Source organism: Pleurodeles waltl, chromosome 11, assembly GCF_031143425.1.
Source record: "Pleurodeles waltl isolate 20211129_DDA chromosome 11, aPleWal1.hap1.20221129, whole genome shotgun sequence".
Taxonomy (NCBI): Eukaryota; Metazoa; Chordata; class Amphibia; order Caudata; family Salamandridae; genus Pleurodeles; species Pleurodeles waltl.
In genome coordinates this window covers 753,054,808-753,082,101 of record NC_090450.1, presented here as the reverse complement: position 1 = coordinate 753,082,101, position 27,294 = coordinate 753,054,808, and the positions used below count along the sequence as shown (strand labels likewise).

The 27,294-nt window shown below is 44.2% G+C and overlaps 1 protein-coding gene across 4 annotated transcripts in view; it reads right to left on the bottom strand.

The window, feature by feature from the left end:
- The window catches only part of TAOK3 (TAO kinase 3), a 1,041,334-nt gene that overhangs the window by 874,259 nt on the left and 139,781 nt on the right, over window positions 1-27,294 (bottom strand). For 2 of the 4 annotated variants that reach the window (XM_069214478.1, XM_069214479.1), the window contains exon 2: window positions 7,462-7,567. The exons of the other annotated variants lie outside the window; for them this stretch is intronic. The gene's annotated coding sequence lies outside the window, so the exon portion shown is untranslated. The remainder of the gene's footprint in view (window positions 1-7,461; window positions 7,568-27,294) is intronic. 4 annotated transcript variants of the gene reach the window in all.

The following is a 27,294-nucleotide window of genomic DNA, read 5'->3' as shown; positions in this document are numbered from 1 at the left end:
AGGACTAGGCCCTTGGTGTCCTGGATCTTTTGACTAAAACTCTTGATATGGCCGAAGACGCTAAAGATTCTCACCATATAACTGACCCTACTATACTATCTGGGTGGTCTCAGAGGTCCTATGTTTTCTTGGTAATACCAACTGCATGTTATCTACTTAACGACTGCGTTCAATTATACGAAAAAAAAAGATGTCAGCCCAGACTGGGTTAGCTTGCCTCCACGGAAGCGGGGCCCGGGGTGAATGGTGGCCTTTTCTAGGACCCTTTTAATTAAAGAGCTCTTTCGCTTTGCTAACACCATTTCATCATTGGACAAGGGGCAACTATCTATCCTCAAGGTGTTTAACAAATAGGTTTTTGGTGGGGCCGGGAGAGGTAGGGGGCTCAAACTCTTCTAACCCGCACTAGCTGCAAACGAAGCAGTTCATCCAGTGGCAGGACCACAAGACTTTTGGAGGGTTCGACCCCTCCTGTGGCACAGGCAGAGGTCGACGAGGCAAAGGAGCATTTTGTGGAGCCAGCAACGCCCCAGCTGGGACTTCTGGTAATGAATACCCATTGTTCCCTAGCCAGGGTGGAGGGCAGGGTGGAGGGCAGGTTGCAGTGGTTCACATAGAAGTGGGAGACCATTATAAGGGATGCATGGGTCCTTAAGACTGACAGGTTTCACTTAGAACTTTACTTTATGCATTCCCACACAGAATACCCATCAATGACCTCATTTTCTCTGAAGAGCAATCTCAGGTGGCAGCCCAAGAGTTGGCTGAGCTCTAGAAAAGGGAGCCATCATCCCTTCTTGCCTTCACCCGAAGGGTTTCCTAAGCAACATCTTCCTTGTGGAGAAGGAGGACAAGGGGTTTCGTCCAGTAATCAATCTCAGAGACTTCAACCAATGGGTAGCATACTGCCATTTCAAAATGGAGGGCATTTATCTCCTGCAGGACATCCTTCTGCCCAACAACTGAATAGTGAGACTAGATCTCAAAGACACTTATCTCACCGTTCAGATTTTTCTGCCCCATATGTGTTTTCTTCAGTTCGAATGGGAGAGACGGATTTTCAAATTCACCTGCCTTCCGTTCGGGCTGTCCTCCTCTCCTTGATCATTCACTAACGTGCTACAGCTGGTCATAGAATGGCTTCAAGCAAGAGGAGTCAGATGTATTATTTATCTACACAACATCCTCTTACTACACCACGACAAAACTATTCTGGTAAGCCATCTACAAATGACGGTCAACCATCTACACATGACTGTCAACCTTCTACAGGAATTGGGTTTCATTGTAAACCATTGGTCATTGTTCCATCCCAACAGATGCCCTTCTTGGGTTTATAGATCGATTCACTGAAACAATCACTCTGACTCCTGCTGAAGAAGATACTCTTGATCAGTCTGCTATTTTGCAAGATGTTGGAGAATGAGAAATTCCACCTTCAGCGTCTAGTGAGGATTGTAGGTCTACCATCATCATCCATTCAAGCAATGCTCTCGTGACTGCTTCATTACTGAGCTCTTCAGCAACTGAAAGCTTAACATCTCAGGAAGGGCTTTTCAAATGCCCAAGAGATCTCCAGAGGCCAGGTTGGAACTTCAGTAGTGGCTCAACCATATGCATGCATGGAATGGCGGAGTCATCTTCGGGACAGTCTCAGATTTGATCGAATCAGATGCCAGACGCCATGGACTGCCGCACGTTGTGGAGATATTACCACAGGAAGACAGCGGGCAGAACACGAAGAATCGCTGCACATCAACTGCCCGGAACTTCTGACAGGCTCATTTGCAATCAAGAGTCTGGAGGCAGATAACGCATCCTGTTCTAACCTGCTAAAGATAGACAGCATCTCAGCAGAGTGTTGCATAAACTGACTAGGCAGCACAAGGTCATAGCAGATCCAGCCAACAAAATTCTGGAATCGCTGTCTACAGAATAATCTGTTGGTTACAGTGGAGTGTCTGCCAACGAAATTCAATCAGACTCCAGAGTAGCAATTCAGACATCTGAAGGATTACAGTGCAGGGAAGCTGGATCCTCTTCTCTTCCAGAGTATAAAGGATCACTGGGGTCCATCCCAGGTGGATCTGTTCATGTCAAGACTCAACCATCAACTGCCTCGATTCTTTAGTTGGTGCACGGACACTTTAGCGGACTCAACGGATGCCTTCCTCCAAGACTGGAGTCAGTTCAAGGGCTAGGCTCTTCTCCTTTTTCCATGATCCCCAGATTCACTGTGTTAGTCCTCAGGCAGATGTGATCATGGTGACTCCTCTTTGAAGGTCACTAGTTTGGTTTCCAGTTCTTCTGTAACTTTCTAATGATTTTCCAATCCCACTTCCCTGGACTCCTCAACTTCTGATCTGCCGGATCATCGGGGCTCCCCGCACCAAATGGTTCAGGAAAGGACTCTCCAATCAATGGACTGGAGAATTACAGAGGAATCTGGGAAATCTCTGGACTTTCGACAACACTATCGACCTCCTTCGTACAGCATGGGCCGATTATACAGTCAAAAGGTATGGATCAGCTTGTAGTAGATTGTCATGCTGGTGTCTGCCATAGGATCTGGATCGAGTGAGGGCAGATATCGTGCAGGTTGTGAACTTCTTGTCCGAATTGGTTGACAGGGGTCTGGCAGATCGTACTGTTAACACATGCAGAGCAGTCATTTCTGCAGGGCAGTACCAGTAGGAGAACACCCCATGGCTTGTAGGCTGTTGAGGGGTGTTCGCCTCTCCATTCTGCCTAAACCACATCATTCCTCCCTATAGGATGTTAATGTGGTGCTGAGGATGGTGGAATTATGGGAAGATAACTGATACTTGTCCCGTAAGGAAATGACAGGTAAGTTGGCCATTCTTTTGTGTTCCGCACCTTGCAAGAGCGTATTGGATGTCTAGGTCCTCGATGTTACTGCGCATCTGTTTAGCCCCAACAGGGTTTTGTTCACCATTTCCAGATAGACCAAATCTAACACCAGAGTAGTATATTATCTGGCTTTTTCAGATCACACTAAGTTATGTGTGGTTTGCTGCCTTCTAGCCTATGAATCCATAACTAAGGAATATCAGCCTCCAGGAACAAAAACTATTCTTGTCTCTTAAAAAAAAAAAAAAAAAACTTCAGGTCGGTGTCAACAACCACCATTGCCTGATAGGTAAGGTGGGTGCTTCAAGAGACTGGTAGTGGCAAAGCTATTTTTGGAGCTCATTCTGCTAGGGAGTGATGGCTTCTAAGGCTTTTTGCATAGGGGACTGTCTAGAAAACATTCTCAGAGCAGCAGATTGGACTTCAAAGCCTACGTTTAAGACTTTTATTTTAAACCCATTACGGGCACTGCTTCTCTGGTTGTCAACCAGCTTTAAACTAGCATAATCTGAGCATCTGGTCCTGACACAGAATATAACATTTCCTAGCTATCGTCAAGAGAACTTTCAATTTTAGGCGAGGATAATCTCACCTAAACTTTCTTATTACAGGTCTGTTCTACCCGCCCTATATGGGTATAAACCCACAGGAATAAGGATGAGTATGGCTGCCCAATTATTCTAAAATCGACTGAGTTGCTATATTGATAATATAAGCATACTAATAGGATTTGATGATGTTCTTCTTCCATAATGTTATGTGTATACCATGTTACACATAACACTATGGAAGCCGAACATCATCAAATCCTATTAGTATGCTAAATATTATTAATATAGCAACTCAATTGATCGAGCTCTTGGATATTGTGGGTGCTGATTTTGTGGTTTGTATTTATATAGTCTGACCAGAAGCAAGACTTTTGAAGAGATGATGTTGGCTTACTGTTCACATGGAGAAAGAGGAAGAGCTTTTCCTTGACACTGCCTATATATGTGAGACTCTCTATGGTTGTTGAAGTTTACATTCAAAGACTCTTAGGAGTTGTCATCTTTGTTGTTTAAGGCTGCCGAGTAGAAAATAAAGAAAAGAGAAAGCATAATCCTCACCTCTGTGTCCTTAATAGAACTGAAACTTGCTTTCACAATAGCTAGGTAAGGTTCTATTCATGTGCACTTCAAGTTTTTTTTAATACCCCTTCACTCGCATAGCGTCTTTCTTAATTTGACCCCTTGTCACTACCGCATAGACCAAATATCAGGCACCTACTCATGGGAGTTGTCCAATGACAATACTTACCCAGGTTAAATAACAATGAGATTCTTCTATGCCCTTGTTGTTTATTTACAGTTTTCAAATGTGGTGGTTCAGGCGGTCTACAGTTTTCATGCTCCAGTAGTTCGACCAGTATACTGCAGAACTCTAAGGGAGGATGCCTCCGTTCAGGAGGGTGGAGGCGTGCATAACATTACTTCCAAAGGAACATAATTTTTCTTTTCTTCTGTTTTTTCTTTCCTTTTCCAAGTTTCTACAGTGTGTCAGTTCCGTTTAATTAATCTGAAATCCAATACACCGTCAACAGAAACGTTACATAGACCTTGCCATACCCTCACACACAACATCGCTCCATTGCCATACAGTCGTCAAAATAATGTTCTCCAATGGTATATCTTATCCCTTCATCACAACCATCATTTGGATACGTTCACTACTGCACACTGTCACCAATGTACCAATGCACAGCAATGCTGTGAAAATGATGTTTCCAACTGCACAGCCACCCACACAAATATCAAGGCTAAAAGATACCACAGAAAAAAATATATTACAGTACACCTGCATCCTCAAGCGCATAACACAATAGACACTGAATGTCTTGATGATGTTTACACACAATAACACCTTCACAATCCTACTTCAGATGTTACAACAGAACACTTAAGATAGACCACCTGCCTACTCAACTCAGCAGAGGCATATAGTTTGGCCATGTAACCACACAACCCATGGTTGAAATGATAGAAACATAAATATCCTGCAGCTAACTTATTCAGACCCCCAACACGGGACCACACGCTAAACCAACAGTAACCACCTACCTTCAAGCAGTAAGCAAAATACGTATATATACCACAATAAAATGGACTGGGTGATCACTGAGGAAGTTCAAACCCGTGTAGAAAGGCTGAACTGTAAAACATAATAAAAAACCATACTAATGGCACCAATGCACTATAAAATACTGACAACATGCTAACAACATTCACACATGACAATGAACAGGCTTGTTACTCATAATTCTCATCTAACACTGCTGTTATTAAGGAAATGGAATTAGATAAACCAGGACAAAACTGAAATGGGGCAAAGCAAATAATCGGCGAACTTGAACAAATCAACAGGCAAGCCCCTGGCGTGTATCTTTATAAATTTCAGGGCGAAGAGAGCAGAGGGTTTAAAATGGATACACAGCTGTGCTGAGACCAAGCTCTTTGTGGGAATAGAACTATGTCCTATTCATCTACGTAGTTGGGGAGGAATGGAGTTAGTGGTAAATTACCTGCATCTATATATGGATTCATGATTGTTAGGTCTTCATCATCCTGTGCGATAAAAATCTGTGTAATCTCCATCCTCATAGAAAGGTCTCAATTGTTTTGTTTGTTTTACGTGTCATGGATTGCCTCCTGCATTGATTTTGGAGCACCTTACTCAGTATAAATATGCCAAATTTTCTTTCAGTAGTTTGTGGAAGCTTATTGTTTAAGAAAATAATCAAAAATAAACAAGTTACTGAACTGATCGTGGAGAGGGACAATGCATAGGATTGTCAGTGGCAGCATCAAATAATTAATGTAAATAACTGAACAGAAGCATCATGTCACTTGGTCTTAGAGCTGCTTTGCCCTTAGGGTCAACACTGGGGCTGGGCACAGAAGTTTCCCTGCTTATCCTGGTCTTTCTTTTATGACTACTAAGCAGACCGAGCCAATCTCTGTACCACTGTTCACAGACTATACAGGACATTGACGTGACGGGCCAAACTTGCATTCCCGGGTCACAACAATTAATATTTGGACGAAATAATTCCAGTTATAAACAGTTGAATTATTTTAATGACAATACCATAATGAAAAAGACTGTGTATGAATAATTAAATTCTAACCCAGCACAGCATAAAGGTGGTTGTTAGCTTCAATATAGAGCAATTAAAACCCTCTGTGCTACAAGGCTAGGCAAGTATGGCATGTGCAGTTGTAATGTGTGATCTTTGATGTCCAAAGTGCAGGAGTTCTGACACCGTATGTAAAAATGACAGGCTACCATCTTAACCTGAAAGTAGGGGCATAGCCCCATTGACACACTATCACCCCACCCACACAAATGCCCGAAAACAATATGATGAACCGGGAGTTGACATTCCAAACTATTTTCTCCAAATTCAGATCCTTCTCCAGAGCAGTCCCATTCTTCTGGCATATTTTGAAACTGCAGTGACTGAGGACGGTACATGTAAACAGGAGGCAGAACCTAGTTCACTTCAGAAGCTGACTGAATATAAATACAGCCAAACTAACTGGTCGCTAGCCTGACTACAGACCAACTGTGTATCACAGTAGTTCTCTAAAGAAACTTCCCAGCCCAATGATTTCACAGAGAACAACATGGCATTCATCACCCAGCAGCACCCACACAAAACATTACAAAAATGTATTTTCAAAACTCACCTGCAGTTTACTCCTGCAGCCTGAATTTGAGCTAAAAGGGAGTTGAGTGGGAAGAGATTATATGGATCAGAACCTAGACCAATCCAAAGTCATTATTTATTTCCACCCTTGAGTGTCTGATGATATAATTTACATTTTTAGTACCTGTTGAAACACTATTTTCGCAGGAAACCATACATACACATTTGAAATGTACATGTTTGGCAAATGATAAAGCTCAGTCTGATACCACATGTGAAGGAGGGATCAGAAGCAGATAACTAAGAAGAAGGCATATAGAGGCTACTGTTATGGAGAGTTATGGAAAGGAGAACAGGAATGGCATACAACCCTCAACCCTAAAAACCAGGCACAGATAAAAAAATAAAATCTTTTGGTCCAAGGACCCACTCTAAAAGGAGCACTGGGTAAGAGTCTAAAACATGAAGGTAGATACAATTCATCAACACTAGAGAACCAATTTTAGCAGCTTTTACTTTTGGTTTGATGTATTAAGTTTGTGGTTTCTTGATAACATTTTGCTTAGTGGTGAATATTAGAAATACTATTTATAACACATACAGAGAGGTGTTTTTCCAAAATGGGTGTCATCTAAAACATGATGGAATTTGAAGGCAATATAACACATGCAAAAGGTTTATGTTTTCTAGGTGGTGGCTAAAATACCGCTGAATGCAGGAGGCCACTAGTTCCAGGTACGGTCATCTGCCGTCTCTCTAAGGTGTCAGTGCCATAAATTTGAGCAGTAAAGAAAAATAGACTCAATTGGAGGGTGGAGTTGACTGCAAACTCCACTTGTATCAATTTCATTGGAAATGTAGGGCCTTACGGCGTGCATTCAAACAGAAATATAAATAAGTACCTCTTTCAGTGGTCAGGATGAACTTGAAGAGAGATTGAAGTATAAAGAGGCGGTTAAGGTCTGTACATGTTGTTTGGTTCCCCGTGGTGCCCAATTATCAAACACACTGTAAAATACAAAACACACAAGGCAATGAGAAAGTTACTTCACATAGATACGCTTACACAGGAATCTCATCTATATCAGAAAATACAGCAGCAGTAATGAAAATCCACAAACAGTTTCAAATGGTTCCTCAACCACACAGTGCAGGTGGCTTTAGAAATTAGCTTTGAGGTATGAGGATAAATCTTTTTTTTTTTTTTTTTTTTTTTTTTTTTTTTACTTTTTACAAAAAATGGTCTGATACCAGAACATAAAAGATGAATCAGGAAGTAGCAGTTGAACCAGGGATCCATACATCTTTCTGGGAGGCCTATGTTGTTTGGGATGTGTGCTACAGGCAAATGGCGAGTACCACACTTGGAATGGTTTTGCATCTTTTGCAGTTCCTAGCACCAGACAGAAATGGTCACTTTGCAGTATTCAGTCCAATAGCCTGCAGGAGTGTGAAATGAAAGCACTGCATACTTGATCATCAAGTGTCCAAGGATGGTGAAACTACTGTGTAAGTGGGATTAAATCACTTGGATTAAGACATTAAGAATGTGATGAACTCTGTACTAGCTGACGAAACAACCATGAAGAATTTTACAAAGGAATTTAATCAAGATGAATTAAGACATGACTGACGTCCTCAATGACTCATAGGTGGAGCTCAAGGACAAACAGTGCATGATATTGTACTTATTTGATATATTTATTTTTATGCAATATTACTTGTGTTATTCCATCTTGCAAACTTGTCCTTGGAAGGTTTCAGCACAATCTACATGGGTGAATAACATGAATATTAAATACAAAGCAAGTATACACTGAGAAGCCTCTATCTTTTCTTCCCACTGAAACTTTTTTCTTGTATCTGTTTGCCCTTGATTACCTCTCAAATATCTAATATGTTCCTTCACATTGAGGGGCATCATGTACTCTGTCCTGAAAAATACCCCACATGAGCAACCCACTAACTATGGGTTGAAACACCAATTTCTTTGGTGGACTGCCATGATATGGCCTAATAACAAGTAGGTGCAATTTAACAATATTAATATGCCTAGGGAATATATGGATTGTAAAGGTGGACACCATATAGCTCAAGGGTATCTGAGCTATTTTTAACCTTTGTTTCATTATTGTTAAGAGCTCTGTGCCTACACTCAACACATTTTTAAGTACCTTGATCGCTTATGGTACATTCAGAACTGCGTATGCGCAATGACTTGACAATTCTGTTGAATTAGGATTTAATCTGCCAGACAGCTGTATCAGTGTCTACTTTCCGAATAGCAATTGTGAGAAAGTCATCTTTTTAGCCTGGTCACCACATTTTTTTCCTGACTGATACTGGTGGTAACTGACGACTGTAACCTGGGGTCCACTAACCAGGGCCAAGGCCAATGCTATGATTAAAAGGATAAATGGTATTTATGACTAATTATAATTGGCAATGACAGACCCCTGTAAGTTCCCAATATATAAAAGGGTAAGGGGAATCAAGCTACTTATAAGTACCTCCTTTATAATCGAGCATGGAGTTGCATAGGCCCAGTAGATTTCCTGAACTGCTGTGTTGCCTGCTGTTACTTTTAAAGGCCGCCCTGCTTTGCAAGCTGTCTTTAAAAGTAAAATATATGCAAATTCAACTTTGGGATTAAAGGTACTTCCAAACTGATAATTTACCTTAGTTTTACATATAAGTCACCACCTAAGGTCTCGCCTAGGTACCCAAGGGTGGGGTGCCATGTAACTGTAAGCAGGGCCATTATAAAAGATGTTTCATATGCCCTGGTGAGACACATTCTAACCTTTCCCCATTGTAATGCTTAGCGCCGTAGACCAACATTGGTATATTTAATATAAGTATAAATATTGCTAAAAAGGAGCTCAAAGAGTCATTCAAGGAATCAAAAGATTGGCAATGATAAATCCAACAATTTGCTACTGTTGAATTTATCATAAATGTTGCAGAAAAAAGAAGTTATAAGACTGTATTTTCTTTGAGACAAAATCCAGGCTGCTAGTGGCCTCTGTTGATTGTTCAGCCTTGACAGGATTAGCCAGGCTGCTTTGATAAGGTGATAAGTGATCTGCATAGCACAAAGGTTACCTGGCAGGGGGGGCTCTGCAGCTGCAGAACACAGGCCATAAAGGAGGCTGGGTAAATCAAACAGGGCTTCAAAGAGAACAGGACAGAGGAATTTCAGCCAGGCCTACCCCTTTTACTTGTACTGCACAGCCAGATGGCAGGCCACGGAATGGAATTTGCAGATGGTCTGGAGGGAGAGTGTTAATGGAAATGAGCCACACCAGTAGGTTGGTTTAGCCAGGTCATTCTCTGCTGGAGGGAAATCCTCCATATTGGATTTCTGAAGTGCAGTGATTTGTGGGCCAAGAATATGCCACACTTTGGAGGGAGCGGTCATGCTTTTTAGTTGTATCCTACATTTCATTGGACAGGGGAGCCCCCCCTGTTTGTTCCCCAGACCACTGAATAAATATTGAGAGCTGTAGAGCAACTCAGATCTGCTTCCTGAAACTACAAGGACAAGAACAAGAAGGACTGCACTTCTGGAACCCTGGTCTGCACCAAAAGGACTGCTCTCTCAAGAACTGCTCCTGCTGCACACTGGAAACTACAGCCCCAAGGACTTTGCCTTGCATCCAAAAGGATTAAGGAGTGGACTCCCTGAAAGCAACAGTTTAACAGAGCTTCACTGCACCATCTCCATCAAGAAGTCCCAAGCCTGGAGTACGTCCAGTGGACTTTTAAAGATTTGGCCAGGTGCACAGTGGGAATTGTAGTCCAAACTTCCAAGCATCATCATCATCTGGACCCTTGGATTTGGGTTTTGGACACTATGAACTCCCAAGAGGAACTTCAGGAAAAAGTTCCAGAAGTTTGGAGAAATTCTGTGAAAAAGTTACATATGGTGTAAAGCCGCAGCCATGCAACTCAGCCTAAATTTCAGGTTTGTCCAGTGACGCTCCAGAGCTTTTCCCCCACCAATGAGACTTCCAGAAGTTAAATGGGAGCACGAGCCGAGCAAAGCTGACAATGTTGCATCGAATCATGGCCTGACGAGGAGCCTTTCCTGACGATGAGAGAAAAGCCTCCAGAAAAACAACTAAGTCTAAAGGTAAAACTTTGACTGACCCCTCCCGCTCAGTGTATCCGAGCAGGGCTCCATCACTGTCGGGCTCAAACTTTGACTTGGTCCTGGTCTAGCGCAACCATTTCTCTGGTTACCTATACTGGATTTTTGTCATTTGTATCTCATTTTAGAGATATAAATATTTCCTATTTTTATAAATTTTGTAGTGGGATTTTTATTGTGTGATGTGTCTTACCTATTTACTGTATTGGTGGATAACTGTGTCCTAAATTAAGCCTGCGTGCTCGTAGCCAACTACCAAGGGTTGAGCCAGTAGCTAATGTATTGAGACCTTGACTGGTCCTTATCTTGGGGTGATGGCCATATTACTAGTGGTAGGTGCATACTTATCCCTACTAATGACCCAGCCTTCAACAGCATTAATTTATTTGTATGAAAAAATCCATAGACTTTCAAAATTATTTTTACAAAGGCAAATTTTTCTCCATAGAACCACTGTCTATTAATGCTTTCTTAGCCCGTGTTCTGAGGAATACCCGGTAACCCCATAATCTTAAGGCATTTCAAAGAAGGCCTGGTTTTTATTGGGAGTAAATGCAGGAAAATGACAATGAGGACTCTGATAATGAAGCATAGTGCCAGATATCACTAAAACTGTTGTACAATACATAGCTTCTATTGGGGCAACCAAGACCTGGATTGGCCGTTCTGCCTGCTACAGCGAAGGGTACTGCTTTCAGCACTGGATGGGACTCCTTACCTTAAGTAGGAAAGCCTCCATGGCAGGTTAAAAATTGTTACCAAGGTTTATTAAGGGCAGAATGGGAAGTGGAATGGGATATAGTGATAAGCAAGAATGTAGCTATCAGTTGCTTTACTATTATATTCAGTTGTGTGGAACTACAGTGAATGGTACTGTTCAAATTTCTCATCATGTCTCCAAGGTATTACAAACATATGCTGAAAGCAGAGGGATTAAATTTGAGGGGTGAACTTTAAGTGATATCGCCCCAAACCATGTCTCTCTCCAAAGGTGTGAGGGCACTAGTCATGTTAAACCACTTGCGAGGAAAAATAGAACCGAAGGACATGACCTCCAAGGCACATAACATTTTCCAAGATGCAAAGGAATGTTGAGTGATCCTCTGCATAGAACACTGCCGACGGGGGGGGGGGCAGTTACATGAATAAATAGATGGCCTATCTTCTATAAATAAGGCACAGCATGATAGTGATGACCTAAATGGAGACAGTGTACATTAATTACCTATTTGGTTTCAGACCAGGCTATTACTTGGTATGTTGTATTCTTGGACTTACTGTCCAACTGAAAAGACACAGGTCTCAATCATGCTTGTGTGGATTGAAAAAGACCAGGAAAGTCATGAAAGTTGCTGGGATTCTCAGAGTGGGTTTGGATATTTCCAGGTTTGTAAGCTTTCCAGTCTTGAAACTTCATAATAATTGTTGTATGCAGCATAATCTTCAGCCAGTGGGTATACTAGCTAATGCAAGGAAAATGAATGCCAGTACCTGGCTTCCAGCACACGCCAATGGTTAAAGAGAGAAGACTGTTTTTGGTGATCTACCCAAAAGAGCGGGAAATACTTACTTTGTTGCTCTAGTAAGATTGTAGACAAATAGTGGGTTTCACCTGTCCATGTGGCATATTCCTAGTTTATCTTGTGGATTTGTCCTTAAATTAAGGCAGCAAATTCTTAACATTATAATTTGAATGCGGGATTGTTGTTAAAGATAATTCTGATTGTATATTTTGAGGTATCAATCTTATAGACACAAGACTTTATCCTTGCTTCTGTAGTGATTTCTTTCAAATATTAGATTAGCATGTTTTTTTAGCAGGGTGCATGATGATATGCTCTTCCCAAAAGTGGCCTTTTCATTTATTTTGCGGAGAAGAAGAGGAATTTTCTGTTTTTCGGTCAATGAAGAAAATTAATTGATAATGTCAATAATTTTATTGTAATAGGCACTGACAAGATCAATTACAGTCAATAAATAACCAACGGGAAAACATCGGTCAAAAACAAGATTTTCTAACTTCTTCAGGATACACTTTTCACGTTTGATGATTTGTATCTTGGCCTGTACACTCTTTTGTCAAAGCTAAAAGAGAATACATTATTTGTAATTAGATCAGGCAAACTGAATGGGATATAGTCTATGGAGGTTGCCAGTGGTAAAGAGGATTAGTTTGAGAGTTGACCCTAGTATATCATGTAGTATAGGGATAATTGTTACTTAATGTCTTCTATCATTTGCTACGATTTGCTACGATTTAGGAAAAAGTGCAAACTAGTTGGTCTGTGTTACCATCTCACCACAATTTGAGATCACCCAGGAAAATATTGTCAAATGATTCAACAGATGGAGTGGAGAAGTAGCTGTTAGATCTTTCTACCAAGAGTCTGTTATCTTGAGAGGATGGTATGTAATGTACATTTGACTGTATTTAGTAAAGGAGGTCTTTATTTCTGTAGTCAAGCTTTTGAATGTTGAGAAGAGTAGCAAGGGTGTGTTGTTGTGTATCAAATTTAAGCCTCCTCCACAGAACTTGGGCAAGGTGATAGTTTGTCTCACATGAAATGTTGTCACCACTTTCGGGCGGAAAGAGGCCCTAGTGCGAAGCACTAGTTTGTCTGGAAACACAATCAAACAGGGAGGCTTGGATGACAAAGCCTGCAGCTCACTCACCCTCCGGGCAGATGTTACAGTCAAGAAAAATGCTGTTTTGATGATTGTGAGGAGCCGGAGGGGGACAATAGTGTAGAGGCTTGAAAGAAGCACCCATTAAAAATCTAACAACAAATTCAGGCCCGCTGAGGCATAATAAAAGGCAAAGGGGGTAATATTTGTACAAGACATTTAAGGAATCTTTGTACAATAGTGGACATAAATGAGAGGGGTTGGCCAGGCAGCCACAAGAAGGCATAGAGAGAAAAGATGAGTAACCCTTCAGAGTACCCAAAGCAGAGCCCTGCTGGACAAGGGTAAGAATAAAAAGAAGGACATCAAAGAGAGAAGCAGAAAGTAGGTCAACAGACTTTTCTGTACAATGTATTACAAATGTCTTCCATCTAAAGCATATACAATCTTGGTAGAGGTACACCTGACTGGCAGAATGGCATTCCAGACTTCAGGAGGAAGTTTGAAAGCTGTCAACTGTTGCCGCTGAATGTCCGCAAAAGAAGGCGGAGAGTTCACAGGTTCGAGTGGAGGACATTCCCCTGCTGCTGCAACAGAACCTCCCAAACAGGCAGTCTGATCGGAGGATCGATGCTCAAGTTCAGAAGCTCGGGATACCAGACTCTCTGTGCCCAGGCAGGACCCACAAGAATGACTTGGGCTCAGTCATTCCTTATCTTGAGAACTCTAGACAGGAATGGTATGGACGGAAAGGCGTACAGGAGGTCTGACCTCCACTCAAGAAGAAAATTGTCTCTGAGCAAGTCACCTTAGAAAACTCCAGCGCCCAAAACTGCTGACATTGCATTTTCTCCTCAGAGGTGAACAGATCTAACCAAGGCTCTCCCCTGCTGCTGAACGAGACCTTGTGCCACCTCTGGATGGAGACGCCAATTGTGATCTGCTAGGCAGCGGTGGCTGAGTTCATCCACTCTGGCGTTCAAAGAACCTGCCAGGCGTTGAACTACCAGGGATATGCCCTACTATTTCAGCCTTGTCCAGAGACACAGGGCCTCTTGACAAAGGGTCCCCGACCCCACATAACCCTGCTTGTTGCATGACCACATGGTGGTGGTGTTGTCCATACTCTAGCCTTCCCTTGATGGAAGGTAGGAAGGCTTTCAATGCCAGTCAGATCGCTCTGAGCTCTTGCAAGTTAATGTGGAGTCCTGATTCAGCCAGGGACCAGAGTCCTTTGATCTGCATCTATCCCAGATGGCTGTCCCATCCCAGGAATGACGCAAATGTCACCACTGCAAGATCTGGTTGGGGACGGAAGTGGAATCTGCCTCTAACCAAATCGTGGTTCGTTAGCCAGTCTTCTGCAGTTCCCTCCTAGATCTGAACTATGTCAGATAGATCCCACTGATGCTGCGCCCAGTGGAACTACAGGTCCCACTGCATAGCCCACAAATGCCATTTGAGTTACTAGCAGGATGCAGGAGGCCACGTGACCAAGCAGTTTTGAAGTGATAACAACCAAAATCCAGGGTAGAGGCTGAATCATCGCTATCATAGCCTGGCTATCCTGGACTCACTATTAGGGAGAATAAACCTGAAACTGCACTGTGTCCAGAACAGCTCCGATGAAAGAAAGGGTCTGAGAGGGAATCAGGTGTGACTTTGGCACATTTATAGTGAACCCCAAAGGATGCAGGAGGTCCACCGTAGTCTGGAGGTAGCAGACAACAGCATGGGGTGAGCCTGCCTTCAACAGCCAGTTGTCGAGATAGGGGAAAAATAGGACCCTCTGATCTCAGCAGATGAGCTGCGACCACCATTATCACCTTGGTAAACACCCAAGGGGTATTCGAAATGCCAAAAGAACTGAAAATGCTTGTGACCTACCGTAAACTGCAGGTAACGTCTGTGGGCAGGCAGGATGGGAATATGGAAATACGCATCCTACAAGTCCAATGCTACCATCCAGCTCCTTGGTCTACGGCAGACAAGACCTGAGCCAATGTGAGCATCTTGAATTTCTCCTTCTTTGCTCTTTGTGGATACCAGAAAGTAGTGTGAATAGCAACCACTGCCTACTTCTGAAAACAGAACCCTCCCTATGGCTCCTTTGGCCAAGACAGCTGTGACCAAGACAGCTGTGACTTCCTCGCAGAGCAAGGACAAATGATCCTTTATCAGCTGAACGTGAGTTGGAAGTACAGGGGGAGAGGCGGATTGGAAAGGGAGGGAGCAGCCCCTTCAAATGATCATAAGACCCACCTGCCTGATGTATGGACTGGCAGTGGTGGAGATGATGGCTGATTCTGCCACCAACTAGTCACCCATGATCTTGTAAGGCAAGATAGGAGGGCTTAGGGGCTGTGGCTCCCAGGGAGATGGTGCTTGTTGCAGACCTCTGGCTAACTGACCCATTGGGTGGTTCAGAACCATGCCTTTACCCATGCGTAGCCTGGGAAACTTATGTGAATGGTGGTTGGAATAGGGTTGATGCAGATGACCATCCCATCTGTAATCCACGAAAGAAGCGAAAGGCAGACTGGGGATGATGCGGGGCAGCTGAGAGGCCGAAGGACTTGACCATAATTCACAAGTCTTAAAGCGCTCCAGAGAAGAGCCTGCCTCGTCTCCAAAGAGACATGTGCCATCGAAGGGCACGTCCGTGAGGATAATGTAAGAAGCTGACTATCTATGTAGTACACCAATGTAGGGGAACACTATGCAGATAGTCCAGGGTGACCCTTATTCACTGACAGGGGTTAAAATAATAACCATAATAGCTCTCTTTTGTGGAAGTGTGGGCAAACAGTTAGTCTTTCTAGAGGACACTGTTAAGTATTTATTGCAGAAAGTCAGTAAGCGGGACACACACACTCAATAAAGAAATCCAACACAATTTATAAAAAATAACACAGCTTTTTATATGAATTTAGATATGAAGATCATCAGAGTCAGGCAACTACTTTTCGAGATATGGATTTTTATAAGTTTGAAAATAAAATCAACATTTTGTGCAATTTCTGGAGCGGTGATGTTATCCTATGAGGGTAAAAAAACATGTATTGTATTCAGGCACTTTACAACGACTTACAGGACTGTTCTTCTGGACTTGAGTTGGGTATGGGGCAAAGCCCAAGGCCACACCAACAGGTCACCTTGTGGGGCTCTGGGGCATCCGGGTGCAGAGATGTGTTACATCAGGTGTCCGATTTACTTTAATGGAGATCGGCCCGGTTAGAAAGTGGCTACAAGCAGAGACTGGGGAGCCAGTTCGGGGGAACCCACAGTGAGGCTTATGTTCACGATTCTCATGGAACGTGGGGACACCTTTAATCCTCATCTTCTCTGGCCAGGGTGGCCAGCTGCAGAGCTGTCCTGAGGATTCAGATTTTTTTCACTAGAGACACTCACAGTAAAGGGGGCACGCACAAACAGGTTTCGCCAGTGTCTGGAAGTCACAGTTGGCAAACCCAAGGTGGGATTTGGCTCTGGAGGGCCTGGGGACCATGCTGGCACTGTTGGCCCACTTCAACTCTGACTCACGGGCAGAGTGGTGCTGTCCAGTGACTGGTATTGGCGGTCCAGAGTCCTTGTAAGTCTTCTTTCCTACAGGGTGCTGGGAAGCAGCTTCACTACTCCACAAGAGACCCTGGTTACTTCTCGAAGTGCTGGCAGTCCTCCCAAGCTTTTGGAGGCAGAACAGTCGTCTTTGGTGCAATTGCTGAGGACAGCAGGTAGGCCAGTGGGTTAGGGCCAAGTCAGTTGCTGCTCCTCAGTTTTTGCTTTTCGCAGCACTTCGGGTCCATCTTCTATAGTCCAGAAAATTTGAAGCCCTGGTTTTGGGAGGGGGGCTAAATACTAAATTTGAGGGATGTTAAGGGAGTGAATGGTAGTAGCCAATGGGCTACTTACCCCTAGGGTCATTACACAACCTACATGACCACTTCCTTTGGGGTTTTGCAGAAGGGGGACAAGCAGGTCAGCTGGGTCACTCATGAGGAGGGTCTCACTGCCCCTGAAGTACCTCTGTGTGCACATTGGTTTTCCTCAGCACTGGTGTTTGCACTGGACACAACAAGCATTGGCTGCTGCATGGGGGTCAGATACCCCGGGTGTTGGTGCCTGCAACTCCAGAGAAGTAGCTCTTCTACTCCAAGGGAGATTCTCCAGCAATTGGCAAAGCACAGGCAGCCCTCCAGGTTTCTTGGAGCCTACACAGTGGCAGGGCGAGTCTGTTTCTTTCACAGTTGTCGGTGTCAGCAGGCGGGCTGGCAGGGTCAGTCACAAGTCAGTTGCATCTTCTCTGTCCTCGTGACAGCACTCTTCTTTGTCCACTCCTTCTGTTTGTACACCAAAATCCTAAGTCCTGGTATCGGGGGGTTCCCTAAACATTCAGTTTAGAGGCATTAAGGTGAATGAAGAGCAGTAGCCAAAGGGAACTGGGCATCACCCTTTCCCAGAATTCCTAAATCCACCACACACAAGATGGTGGTATTCCTAATTTCGTGTTCACTTCAGGTTGGGCACCCTAGGTGTGTCCAGCCATGCAGTGCAACATGCCTCCTGCATGCCAAATATTCTCGCCTGTCCAGGTGCCAAATGGGCCTCAGAACAACGGGTTACCTCTCCCAGGTCTGGGGGAAGTTTGAGTCTGCATGCCAAAGGTGGCAGGGACATTAAAGTCCCTGGTCGTAGTATATGGATTTACTAGCCAACCTGTTGGCAGCAATGATAACATCTCCTGCCAGAGCAGGAATTGTTTCTGACCTTGGAGAGCAGAGGCTCTCACCTCCAGGGGGGGTCAGAAAATCATCTGTGGTGACAAGCTGGTTGAAACTAGTCAGCCAGCACACTAGAACCCTAGACGGTTTCAGGGGGCACCTCTAAGGTGCCATCTGGGTGCATGTTATAATAAATCCAATATTGGCATCAGTATGGATTTATTAAGACAAGGTGTTTGATACAAAACACCACTATTTTCCGTGCAGCCATCATGTAGTTGGATCACATGTACTGACTAGTGTCCAGTACACGTTTTAAGACGGCTGCTCGGTCACTTGGAATAGAACTAGGCATTACAGGGGCATATCTGCTCATGCAGAAATGTCATTACATGTATTATAATGCACCATGCCTTAGGGCTCGTTAGGCCTGGTGTAGAGGTGAATTACATATAATGAATGCATGACTTTTTGGCATGGCACAAAATGTGTGTGCTATGTTGTGTTGTCACTTACGGGCTGCACCCTGCCACGCAGTCTATGCTCTAGGTACCAGGGGTACCATTTACAAGGGACGTATAGGGATGCTAAAGTCCTGTGCCAATTGTAAACAATTAGACAAACCTTTTTCTAAGGAAGGAGCAAGGGCACTGAAGTCTGTTTAGCAGGCCTCTGTGCACTATCAGAGTAAAAAATCAGTACCTACTAGTTCTAAAAGGGGGGCATAAAGTGAGAGGGGCATCTTCAAAGAAGCCCAGTTTCCTACAAGTAGCCTGGGAATCCCCGAAAAAAAACAGATGTTATCAGCCAGGCGTGGTGTCGGACTGCCACCGTTGAGGAAACCGCTCTGCCCAGGGAGTCGGTCATATTTAAACCACAGCGAATGATGAACTTGGCTGCGTCTCTCCTGTCCTTGACCACTTAGGAGAGAATGGCCCAGGCCTCCCATGGGACCTGTGGCAGCACCTGCGCAACCATTTCCCACAGGATGTGGAAATAGAGGCCCAATAAGCATGCAGTGTTCACCAACTGAAAGGTTAGCCTGGTGGAAAAAAAAATCTTCTTTCTCAAGCTATCTATCCTCTTGGATTTCCTGTCCGGGGGAATGGCGGGGAACACAATGTGGGAGGTAGAGGCTTGAACTACCAAGCTTTTAGGGGTGGGTGTTGGGTGAGGAAGTTTGGGTCTCCAGGTGCACAGCTGCGGCAATTGTCCTATTGACAAGAGCCCCTGTGCTGGGGCATAAGTCAGTGCTTCATTAGAAGGTAGCAGGGGTTCAGATGAGGAAGCTCCCGGTTGTAACACTTTGTCAAGATGTTTGTCTCGACTGCCACCATGGGTAACTCAAGGAACCTCAGCCAACCTCTTCACCACCATTGTGTATATTGCTCCTTCCTCCATAGCCACGGTAAGGGGGGAAAGCATGCCAGTATTTGGAGAAGTATCCAGTCTGTTGGCCTCACCCAGTTCCTCATATCAGTCCATGCTTTCATGGCCTTCCAGCTCGTATTCTGAAGGTTCCAGTGACACCCTCCCATTCTTCCCCAAGGCCTAACCCTTTAGAATCGGTTTCAGGTGCTGACCTAGGAAACGTGGGTTCTGTCTGCACTGGAATCGGTGTCAGTCAACTCCGTTCTGGTACTGTGTTGGATTTGGAGACCCAAGAGGGGCTGGCACCAGGAGTACTGGAGTCCGGACCAGCGTCGAGGAAGGTCACAGTGGCTTGACCAGCACTGGTCAGGATTCATGATCGGGTTGACACAGGCCCACTGGAGCAGAGGCCAAAGCCGCTAGTGTGGAACATGATGGGTCCTCCTCTAACCTCCTGGGGTCCAAAGGCGCTACAGAAGGGTCGGCCAGCTCAAATAAGCAGCGCATGGCCTCGTAAAATTCTTTTACCAGAGCGGGGATCACTCTGGCCCCAGAATCACAGAGGCGCTAAGTTAAACCTGGCAATGGCTCCTCAGAACTGTTTCTCGATCACCGATGTTCCTTCGTCGCGTCAGTTGATAGACAAGAAGAAGTTGAATCACGCTTTGACTTCTTGTGCTTCTTATGCCTCTTTCCTGAACGTCCCGAGGACTTGGAGTGGGAAGAGGAGAACTTGAGGCACCTGGAGCAGTCCCGTGACCTTCTCCTCAATCGGGGACTGAGACCTCCTAGGAGTCACGTGACGCAGCATCGCCTGCCAGGCCTGCTAGCATCTTCAGGGACCGCCCCCTCAAAGCCTGCGGTGCCATGGACCGGCATAGGAGCACAACTTTGGGTCATAGTCGCACTAGTGACACCACACAGTTGCATTCATGACACCACAGACACACTAAGAGGGGGTGCGTAACGGACATGGCGCGGTGACAGACGTCAAACGGTTTCAATTCTGTCTTTCTCAAGGACATCCTCAACACAACAGGAGAGAAAGACTCCTCAAAAAACATGTTGAAAAAGGCCTGTCAAAAAACAAAGGGTCTTCTCCAGGTCAGCGCTAACTGGCGCGGAAAGAAAAGAACCAATGTCAGATCACCAAGGTGGCACCTCCATATGTGACTGCGAAGGCACTTCTGGAGCTCACAACGTCGCTATGCAGAGCCGATGGACACCACCTATGGACGCGCAGGGGTACTGTTCAAGAAAAATCTTCCGGGTCCAGTCTGGCGCCTAGGAAATTCAAAGGTAAGGAACCTGCGGCAAGAAGTCTCTACCAGATTGGAAGAATAACATTCACAAAGTTTCTACATCTCGTCTCTACCGTTTACTGGGAGTGACTCAGGATGCTCCTGCAGGATTTTTTAAGTTACAAATCAAGAATTGAATTTGCTCCAAGCTGGGAAGAGAATTCCAGCATAGGCCTACACGTCAATGTACTGAACCTCTTCATTTCGTACTAACACCTTTATCCAGGCCTAGAGGTGCTTAACCTTTTAAACAATTTAATTTTTAGCCTACAATTTCACATTCCATCATATTTACAGAGCTTTTTACATTTTTCAATTCTGTTTTGCATAAAATATATATATATATATATATATATGGAAAATGTCACTTACCCAGTGTACATGTTTGTGGCATGAGACGCTGCAGATTCACATGCTGTGCATTATCCTGCCATCTAGTGTTGGGGTCAGAGTGTTACAAGTTGTTTTTCTTCGAAGAAGTCTTTTCGAGTCACGAGACCGAGGGACTCCTCCTTTTCGGCTCCATTGCGCATGGGCGTCGACTCCATCTTAGATTGTTTTCCCCGCAGAGGGTGAGGTAGGAGTTGTGAATATACTAGATGTGCCCATGAAATGGAGTAGGTATGTATGTACATAATGTGTATTAATTGTAAATTTGTAAATAAATATTAGGCTCCCGGGGAGGTGGGAGGGCACATGTGAATCTGCAGCGTCTCATGCCACGAACAGATGTACACTGGGTAAGTGACATTTTCCGTTCGGTGGCATGTGTAGCTGCAGATACACATGCTGTGCATCGACTAATTAGCAGTAATCTCCCCAAAAAGCGGTGGTTAGCCTGTAGGAGTTGAAGTTGTCTGAAATAATGTTCTTAATACAGCCTAACCTACTGTGGCTTGTTGTATGGTAAACACATCCACACAGTAATGCTTAGTGAATGTATGAGGCGTAGACCAGGTGGCTGCCTTACAAATTTCTGTCATAGGTATATTCCCCAGAAAAGCCATTGTGGTGCCTTTTTTCCTAGTGGAATGCGCTCTAGGTGTAATAGGTAGATCTTTTGTTGCTTTAATATAGCAAGTTTGAATACATTTAACTATCCATCTGGCAATGCCTTGTTTGGATATAGGATTACATGCATGAGGTTTTTAGAAGGCTACGAACAATTGTTTTGTTTTACAAAAATCTTTCGCTCGGTCAATGTAATACATTACTGCACTTTTTATGTCTAATGTATGTAAGGCTCTTTCGGATACTGAGTCTGGTTGTGGAAAGAAGACAGGGAGTTCCACTGTTTGGTCTAGGTGGAATGGCGATATGACCTTTGGTAGGAATTTGGGATTTGTACGGAGAACCACTTTATGTTTATGTATTTGTATAAAGGGTTCTTTTATAGTAGATGCTTGTATCTCACTTACTCTTCTAAGTGATGTGATAGCTATTAGAAAGGCTACTTTCCAAGTTAAGTATTGCATTTCACAAGAGTGCATGGGTTCGAATGGTGGTCCCATGAGTCGTGTTAATACAATATTAAGGTTCCACGAAGGTACTGATGGTGTTCTTGAGGGTATGATTCTTTTTAGTCCCTCCATAAATGCTTTGATGACTGGGATTCTAAAAAGCGATGTTGAATGTGTAATATGCAGATAGGCAGACATTGCTGTGAGATGTATTTTAATTGAAGAGAATGCTAGCTTAGACTTTTGTAAGTGTAATAAGTAGCCTACAATGTCCTTTGCAGAAGCATGTAGTGGTTGAATTTGATTAGTGTGGCAGTAGTAAACAAATCTTTTCCATTTGTATGCGTAACAATGTCTTGTAGTAGGTTTTTTAGCTTGTTTAATGACCTCCATACATTCTTGTGTAAGGTCTAAGTGTCCAAATTCTAAAACTTCAGGAGCCAGATTGCTAGATTGAGCAATGCTGGATTCAGGTGTCTGATCTGTTGTTTGTGTTGAGTTAACAGATCTGGCCTGTTTGGTAATTTGATGTGAGGTACTACTGATAGGTCCAGCAGTGTTGTGTACCACGGTTGGCGAGCCCAGGTTGGTGCTATGAGTATTAGTTTGAGTGTGTTTTGACTTAGTTTGTTTGTCAGATAAGGAATGAGTGGGAGAGGGGGAAAAGCGTAAGCAAATATCCCTGACCAACCAATCCATAACACATTGCCCTTGGATTGAGGTTGTGGGTACCTAGACGTGAAGTTTTGGCATTTTGCGTGTTCTTTTGTAGCAAATACGTCTATTTTTGGTGTTCCCCAGCGTAGGAAGTATTCCTGTAGGATCTGGGGATGAATTTCCCATTTGTGTGTTTGTTGGAGATCTCGACTGAGATTGTCGGACAACTGGTTCTGAATGCCTGGGATGTATTGTGCTATTAGGCGAATGTGACTGTGAATTGCCCAATGCCAATTTTTTTGTGCTAAGACACACAGTTGTGACGAGTGTGTCCCGCCTTGATTGTTGAGATAATACATTGTTGTCATGTTGTCGGTTTTGACAAGAAACTGTTTGTGGGCTATTAGTGGTTGAAATGCTTTTAATGCTAGAAACACTGCCAACAGTTCTAAAGGATTTATGTGGAGTTGTTTTTGTTGATTGTCCCATTGTCCCTGTATGCTGTGCTGGTTGAGGTGTGCTCCCCACCCCATCATGGAAGCATCTGTTGTGATCACATCTTGAGGCACTATGTCTTGGAATGGCCGCCCTTGGTTTAAATTTATAGTGTTCCACCATTGAAGCGAGAAGAGTGTCTGGCGGTCTATCAACACTAGATCTTGGAGTTGACCCTGTGCTTGTGTCCATTGTTTTGCTAGGCACTGTTGTAAGGGCCGCATGTGTAATCTCGCGTTTGGGACAATGGCTATGCATGAAGACATCATGCCTAGAAGTTTCATTACAAACCTTACTGGGTAGTGTTGGTTTGGCTGTATGCTTGATGTTATATTTTGGAACGCTTGGACCCTTTGTGGACTTTGAGTGGCAATCGCTTTTTGTGTGTTGAGTGTTGCTCCCAAGTATTGTTGTATTTGGGATGGCTGCAGATGTGATTTCTGGTAATTTATAGAAAATCCTAGTTTGTGTAGAGTTTCTATTACGTATTGCGTGTGAAGAAGACACTGTTGTTGAGTGCTGGTTTTTATTAGCCAGTCGTCTAAGTATGGGAATACGTGCATGTGCTGTCTCCTTATGTGAGCGGCTACTACTGCAAGGCATTTTGTGAATACCCTTGGGGCTGTTGTTATCCCGAACGGTAACACTTTGAATAGATAGTGTACGCCGTATATTACAAACCTTAAGTATTTTCTGTGAGAAGGATGGATGGGTATGTAAAAGTAGGCATCCTTGAGATCTAACGTTGACATGTAGTCCTCCTTTTTTAGTAAGGGAACCACGTCTTGAAGTGTTACCATGTGGAAGTGGTCCGCTTGATGAAGAGATTCAGTGTTCTGAGGTCTAATATAGGTCTTAATGTTTTGTCCTTCTTTGGAATTAGGAAATATAGTGAGTAGACGCCTGTTCCTTTCTGATGGTTGGGTACTAACTCTATTGCTTGTTTTTGTAATAATGCTTGGACCTCTGGTTGTAATAAGTCTAAGTGTTGTTTGGACATATTGTGTGCCCTTGGGGGCACATCTGGCGGGAAATTTGTGAATTCTATGCAATAACCTTGTTGGATAATGGCTAGGACCCATGCGTCCGTAGTGATGTGTGTCCAGTTTTGGTAGTATGCGGTAAGTCTCCCCCCCACTGGTGTTAAGTGTTGGTTTTTGTGACATTGAAGTCACTGTTTGGTTTGACTTGTCTTGGGTGTCAGGAACTTTCCCCTTCCTCTAGGGAATTGTCCACCTCTATATGAACCACGAAACCCTCCTCTCTGGTATTGTCCCTAATAGGTGGGTCTGGTTTGCGAGGTGGAAGGCTCTGGTGTTTGCATTTGAAACCCCCTCTAAATTGTGCCTTTCTAAATGTGCCTCTGCCCTGTGGGGAGTAGAGCGTGCCCATGGCTTTGGCTGTGTCCGTGTCCTTCTTTAATTTTTCAATTGCTGTGTCTACTTCCGGCCCAAACAATTATTCCTGGTTAAAAGGCATGTTCAACACTGCTTGTTGGATTTCTGTCTTGAATCCAGAGCTTCGTAACCATGCATGCCTGCGAATGGTTACCGCAGTGTTGACTGTTCGTGCTGCTGTGTCTGCCGAGTCTAATGCGGACCTTATTTGGTTGTTGAATATTGCTTGTCCTTCTTCCAAAACCTGTTGGGCACGTTTCTGGTGTTCTTTGGGCAAGTGTTGTGTAATGTGTTGCATCTCGTCCCAGTGTGCCCTGTCATAGCGAGCAAGTAGGGCTTGTGAGTTTGCGATCCACCATTGATTGGCTGCCTGTGCTGCCACTCGTTTGCATACTGCATCAAACTTCCTACTCTCTTTGTCAGGCGGTGGTGCATCTCCTGACGATTGCGAGTTTGCCCTGTTTCTTGCTGCTCCTACAACCACCAAGTCTGGTGTAAGTTGCTGTGTTATAAACTCGGGGTCCGTTGGGGGAGGCTTGTATTTTTTCTCCACTCTAGGCATGATAGCCCTTCCTTTAACAGGCTCCTGGAATACCTGTTTTGCGTGCTTGAGCATGCCCGGGAGCATTGGCAGACTCTGGTAGGAAGTGTGGGTGGATGCCAAGGTGTTGAACAGGAAATCATCCTCTATTGGCTCTGAATGCATTGCTCCATTGTGGAACGTAGGTGCCCTTGATAGTACCTGCGTAGATACAGTACTGTCCTCTGGAGGTGACTGCCTTGTTGGGTAAGAATCTGGGCTGTTGTCTGATACTGGTGCATCATACAAGTCCCATGCATCAGGATCATCCTGTGTCATCCCTGTATGCGTAGTTGACTGCATTGGAGATGTTCTTACCAGGGACAGCTGTGGTGAGTGTAGTGGGGAAGGTTGTGGAGAAAACCTTGGTGGTGGGGTTTTATCTCTGGCCACCTTCAGCTGCATTTCTGACTCATGAAAGGCCAGCTTTCTTTTGGTTTTGATTGGAGGAAGAGTTTGTATTTTTCCAGTGTCTTTCTGGATATGCAACCTCCTTTGCGTATGGTCTGGTTCCACCATACTTATTTCCTGCTCAAATCTGTGTTTTTCATGCATTTGGCTGGAAAATCCTTGCTCTTCTGTGTAAGAGCTTCTTTTCGGCTCCGAAGCCGCTTTTTTCGGTGCCGATGATTCCGATAAAGTCTTTTTCAGTTCTGACGTTACTTTTCTCACCTTGGGTGAGTCGAACTCTCGGTGTCAATATCGTTCGGTGCCCGAATCTCGACCGGAGTCGGATTTCTTCGGCAATTCTTTGGCCTTTTTCGGTGCCGGTGTTTGATCACCTTTTCGATGGGTTAAGCCATGGCCTGCTGGCGGTGGCATCCCCTTGGCCTTAACGATCTTTGTGTGAGTTTTGGACGGGGCAGTTTTACTCACTGTTTTCTGCATCGTCATGGGTCGCTCACTTTCGGATTCGTCAGAGTCCGTCCCCTGGATGGAAATTCTCTCCTCCTCCTCAACGTCAAGTTGTTCTCTCAGTGTGGACGCCATTTGTAGTCTTATCACTCTTCGATCACGTAGAGTCTTTTTTGATCGAAACACCCGACAGGCCTCACAAGTATCCTCCCTGTGTTCTGGTGATAAACACAGATTACAGACCAAGTGTTGGTCTGTATAAGGATACTTCGAGTGGCACTTCAGACAGAAGCGGAAGGGGGTCCGGTCTATTACTTTCGTCGATGGATGCGTTCGGGCCGACCAGGCCCCGCTGAACAGCAGAAGCCCCGAAGGGCCGCCGGAGCGCTTCTGCTATCGGTGTCGATACGCTAACACTAAACCGGTACCGAGCACGAACAATACCGTCGAATTTTCGATATTTAGCTAACTTTCCCGATTCGAAATACGGAGCGAAGAGGAACACATCCGAACCCGATGGCGGAAAGAAAACAATCTAAGATGGAGTCGACGCCCATGCGCAATGGAGCCGAAAGGGAGGAGTCCCTCGGTCTCGTGACTCGAAAAGACTTCTTCGAAGAAAAACAACTTGTAACACTCCGAGCCCAACACTAGATGGCAGGATAATGCACAGCATGTGTATCTGCAGCTACACATGCCACCGAACACACATATATATATATATATATATATATATATAAGTTTATTAATCTTGTAACATTATTTAGTTTTCTAAATAATGAAGGACATCTGGTGTAGTCGTTGCGGACCCCAGGTTAAGAACCTCTGGCGTGGGTCAATGACTGATGTGCTTAGACTGCACCAAGCACTTCACCTTTCCAGTACGTTCACATCAATAGGGCAGATGCAAGGTACGGAGTGTGCTATTAAAGAATTCTTAACTGTCTGATTTGCATTTTCTTCTTGGTCCTCTAGTTCTTTGAGCAGGTATCAACCCCCCCCAACAACCCCACCCCGACAAACATCTACTCTAATCAGATCAGTTATCCAAATATTGTAATGTGCGAATTTAAAACGTGGCCAAAAGCAGAATGATAGGGACAGCCTGGAATTTGCAGCT